The sequence below is a fragment of the Neocloeon triangulifer genome, unplaced genomic scaffold, assembly GCF_031216515.1.
Source record: "Neocloeon triangulifer isolate White Clay Creek 2 clone unplaced genomic scaffold, ASM3121651v1 ptg000014l, whole genome shotgun sequence".
In the NCBI taxonomy this organism is placed as follows: Eukaryota; Metazoa; Arthropoda; class Insecta; order Ephemeroptera; family Baetidae; genus Neocloeon; species Neocloeon triangulifer.
The window spans coordinates 1,026,532-1,031,791 of record NW_026775556.1 but is presented as its reverse complement, the minus strand read 5'-3'; the positions used below and the strand labels follow the sequence as shown (position 1 = coordinate 1,031,791).

Sequence of the window (5,260 nt, the reverse complement as noted above, 5' to 3'; positions counted from 1 at the left end):
CGTTCTTATTAACTTTTCTCATTATTTCTGCTCCAGCACTCTAGTAAAGAGCGCAAATTTTAACGAAGCGTAAATTCTCAGCAATCAATTTATTTTATGAAACTCTCAGGTTCGATCAGAAGTCGAGTTTCAAACGCAGGTGAATGATTATTTATTATTTTCAGCTTTAATCTGAATAATTAAAAGGTGACATTTTCAAACGCACCAATCTCACTATATTTTCCTCGTTTTCAAAACACCTTTCTCAAATTATCGGCGCATAATTTAATTGCTAATTAGCTGGAATGCACTTTTTATCTGAGTTGCACGCCTAAGCGTATGAAAAAAAATCCTTTTTCACTTGATTCAACTCTCAAGGAACAATTAATTTTGATCGAATTGCATGAAATTTTTATAACGTCGGAAAACACTGATTTTTGCAATTCAAAAAAAGAGTTGAATCCCAAAAAATTGCCAAACTTCTCAGTTTTCCATTCGCCGTATTGATCTCAAACGTGGCGCCTACGTTCAAGGCAATCCGACAAATTTCCAACCTGAGGGAAAAGCAATTTTTTGCCTCACACAGAGTTGTTTTTCCCTTCGTCGAAATCAAACTCCACTGAATCGAAATTAACCTCTGCAAAACTGCGCAAGCAAACATAATACGTAAAAATAAAAAATAGACTCTGATAAACGTTTCCATTTTTGACCATCTTAAATTAAATTTTTTAAATCTCTGTTCTGTTTGTGTGTTGCTCGAATCCATTCTCTTCAACTCACAAAGCAATTCCCAGTTTTGGCCTAAACTAAATTTTTGGGACGCAATTTTTGCGTGTGTAACAAATTTATTTTGCAAATGAATTGAAATCCTAAAACCTTTTTTCAAACACCAACTATCATGAACGGAATTTTTTGAGAAAAAAATTTCAATGGCAATTTCGCTTCAACAGGGGAATTTTCTGCTAATTTTGAATGCAAATTTTTGTAATGGATTTGCAGCATTTTATAAGTTTCTAGCGCTGTACTCAATTAACATCAAGAAAAATATGAAAAAAAAATATGAGCAAAGCCACTCTTGAGTTAGAAATGTAAATTTTCATTTCCTACATAATTAATATGTGGCAAAGTTTTTTTCCGTTTTTACAGTTACCGACTAGATCCATCAAAGATCTACTGAATCGTCTTAAACTAGCGCAGAGAAGAACAATTAATATAAAAATCAAACTTTGAATTTTTTCATAATCCTCAATTCTGACAAAGGAAATTCTGTTTTTGCTCTTCGAGCCATCCAAAGCACGATGAAATTTGCCAACAAATGAAAAAAAAATGGAATATTTGCAATGATTTTGGATGGTCGTTTAATTTCCCAGACACATCTAAAGCAGTGTCAATTCATTATATTATGTATTTTTTGGTAAATTTTTTGCATTAGAATAATTTCAATTGCCTATTTTATTTCTCTAAATCTCTTAATTATTTGATTCTAAATTAAACAAACAAATTAAAAAAAAAACTATGAGTGAATGACTGAAGGCCAATTTTGCATATAAAACCACTTGTCCTGTTGAGAATTCTGGAGCTAAATGTATTATTCATATAATTATAATTATTAAGATTTGGTAAGAATTTCTTAACTTGCTTCCAAGAACATTCTTATGGTTCAGTGTTGCTTTGCTTCAAATTGTAAGACTAAAAATTCGTATCAATTAAAATTGCCCAGAATCGCAAGTCACTTTTGGGAGGAAAGTAGATTTACAAGTATTTGCTAAAAGATTCTATTGGAAAATCAATTTAATTGAAATTAAAGCCAAGCCGGATAATTTTTAAGTCAACGCAGATAAAAACTAAAAAATGTTTAATTGAAATTAAGCTAGACCTCTATTATAAGTATAAAAAAAAAATAATAATAATGTGTGACCGCAAGGGAGCCCTTGCCAGAGGTAGAGCTCTGCAAAACGCTCTTGACGGTTTCGGGTTTTGCTATAAACCAAACAAAAAAGCCTGTTGTTAAAAAACTGGATACAAAAAATTTAGATGTTGAATCGGAAAAAGGAACCACGCGAGAGACAAATGAAAAATTAAAAGTTGGTACTCACCGAGATTGGTTCGGCGCTTCTCTCGTGGACATCCATGGCCAGGTTGCTGGTTTTCATGAAGTGGATTGAATTTGATGTTGTCCACAAGCAAAGCAGCTCTGCTGTAACAAGGAAGATCTCTTGTCTCTTGGTTGGGTTGGGTTGGCACGAGCACCAGATGATTTACATCGAGTTTCTGCAAAATAAATATTATATTAGTACAAATAATATTAACAGTAAGTTCGGAACTTGAACTCTTGATGATATTAAAAAATAAAAATCAAGTTTACATAATTTCCCTCCCTTTGAAGCTTGAAAGCAAATGAATTATTAAAATTCAGTTATTGCTACAAAATAAATCTCTTACCAGAAAAGTGTCTTGATGCAAATTCCACAACCAGAGAGGGTTGAGAAGTTGGTATGTCGGAAGAAGTCAAATGTTTTCTCCCTGGCTGTCTGGTGCTGAGTACACAGTCATGAAATCTTCAATATGTTTTGTGTCTTGTGGTTGATGACCAGCTTTGGAGCGCAAAGCTCAGGCTTTAACTGCAAAAAAATGCATAAAATTTAGAATCAGTAGAATCACCAAATAGGAGAGGCAAAAATATAAAAGTTTTAAAGAAATTGTTAATAAATCATTAAATTGTTAAGCTGACATTTATTATTAATAAAAATTATATGATTTTAGTTAAAAGATCCACTCACCAGAGGTGTCAAAGCACTTTGCGAATCTTGAGTAAATTGCCTTTTGGTGTTCTATCGCTAAAAGTTCATCTCTGCAAAAATTAAAACGACAATTAGATCATCTGCATTCAGCTCTAGTGAGAGTGGTGCAAGTACCTGTGGGGACTGGATGGCCGACACATTAGTGGTGGCCCCGGCGGTACAAGGCCATGTTGGCCCCTGGCCTGAGGCAGTAGGCGATGGCCTTGTCAGCCTCCACAGCGGCTCTGCGCCTCTTGGAGCTCCTAGCCAGGGGGATAACTTGTCCCTGTTCAGGCTGCCTCTCGTGCTTCCGCTGCAATCAAGAGAAAAAAGTTGTGTTACATTTTCAAAACTTCTAAATGCTTCAAGAGATTTCTCACCTTTCGCTGCTGGACGTTGTGCGTAGGAGCAGGAGGAAGAGGAGGAGCAATCTGGGAGTGGAAAAAAGATATTATTTTATTGTTGATGTTTAATTGTCCACATTGTTAAAAATACATTGCTTACTTTTGGAAACAATTTATTGAAAAAAAAGAAACCTTATGTATTTGTGTTAAAAATTAAAGTCTCACCAGAGCAACTTGCGGCACCTTTGCTTTAGGCTTCTTTACCGTCGGAGCCTTCTTGGCAACATTTGGCTTTGCATCGGACTTCCTTGCCTTCTTTGCTGGAACCAGAAGGCCAAGCAGATCCTTTGGGACACAAAATCAATTAAGAAATTATGCCTATATAACTTTTGATCACTGATAAATTACCTCGGGATCGGATTTCATGGACCTGGTCACCGGCCTGTGTAGGACTTCGGCAGTCCTTTTCTTCGGTTTTGGGGGCACCACTGGCGCAACAACCGCGGCAACCTAAATTAGTTGTTTTCATTAAATCAGCTCAGCAGCAGAAATGTGAAATAACTTGCCTTAGCAGGAGTCTTTTCTTGCTCAAATGACTTCTGAGCCAAGTTTGGAGCTGGAACCACGTCAGCCTCTGGTGCTGGAGGGTCCAAGTTCTCCTCGTCCTGAGGTTCGATGCCGTCCAGTTCTGCATCAACTACATCATTGTTCTCCCTCTGCAGGGCCGCCTCCCTCTCCAGCGCTTCAAAGTCCTTAAATTTCTTCTCCAAAGAAACATACTCATCCGATCCATGTTCGGGGAAGAAGGGTACGGCCTAAAAAAAAATCAAATATTTAACAATTTTATAAATAATTAAGGGCCGATTACTTACAAGTGAGTATGGGAAACCCTGCAGTTTTAAGTCGGTGGCATATAATCTCACTTGGACGCCGAATAGCTGAGAGAGGTAAAATTATAGTTTAGATTTTAAATTAAAAGTAAAATGAATCACCATTGCATCCAAGCACATCTGGATCTCTTTCTCTGTTTCTGGATTTCCTGGAAATTCGCGTTCCATGTCTATTTCGCTGCCCGCAAGCTGTTGGCAGAAAAGATCAAGGTTATTTTGATAAAATTTCAAATAGCTCTAAATTTGAATGAAACTTTCAAATTATATACTTCAAGTAAAGCCCCACAACAATTATTTAAATAATTCCTAAAGAATTGATATTTTAACCAAATAAAGAGTAAAACATACTTCAGGAGTGTGATCAATCCTCCATTGGGCTTCACCATCCAGGTCAATGCCGACGAAGAAATGGAAATCTAGCCCTTGCCATGATATTGAGTACCACCTGGTAGCGTCAAGGTACGCTTGGGCTAGCTGCACACCTAAAGGGCAGAGGTCCTCTGAGAGGGACAGCGACAGGCCCAAGTCCACAAGGCAGATGCTGAGAATGCCGGGCAACCTGTTCAAGAGGAAAAATGCAGCTTTCGAAGGGCTCAGCTTGCAATGGACCCAGCGCAGCACCAATTCGACCTTGGCCAGAGTGTTTTTCCTAGTGAGGAAAATTGCCCACTCAAGGCATCGCAGGTAGAGGAGCTGGTCCTTGTTGTCCTTTTCCCTGAGCAGAATAGCGTAGAGCGCCCTGAGGACAACAGGAGCCCACTCTGCTACCTCGTCTTCGGTTTGCTAATTTGGTAAAAATAAAAATGTAAACATTTTATTTAAAAAAACAGGCTCAAGGTGGACTTACCCTTATTAGCATCTCAGGGATAAATGCCAGGAGACGGTTCGGCTCCCAGGAGCCCATCACAAGCCACAAGAGACAATTCTCCCAGCCTCCCATCACGTCTCGTTTCAGTGACATCATCTGAGTAAAGGGGTAACTGCTGATCTTTTGAAGGGGCACCACATGCAATGACATGTGCACCACTGCATTCAATAAACGCCGAGCCACCAGACGGTGCGCTGGGTGAATGACATCGGGGTGTAGGTGCAACTGCTTGACCAACTCTGTGGCATCTTTCCCCTTCATCACCCCCAAAACATTCTGCAGCAAGAGGATTGACATTAATAAAGAGGTGTGCTTGAAAAATGTTAGAAATAATTACCGAGATCATGGCACTTTGTGCATCAGCTGACACTCGGCGGAAGGCGGCGAAGAAAACCCTGA

The 5,260-nt window shown here is 38.4% G+C and overlaps 1 long non-coding RNA gene across 1 annotated transcript; it reads right to left on the bottom strand.

Moving 5' to 3' along the window:
• Nucleotides 1-3,783: 3,783 nt before the first annotated feature.
• Nucleotides 3,784-4,149, bottom strand: LOC132201548 (uncharacterized). The gene is made up of 3 exons (XR_009442287.1): nt 4,096-4,149; nt 3,976-4,041; nt 3,784-3,918 (listed from the first exon to the last, which is right to left on the bottom strand). It is a non-coding gene; the product is annotated as an uncharacterized LOC132201548 (long non-coding RNA).
• Nucleotides 4,150-5,260: the final 1,111 nt, after the last annotated feature.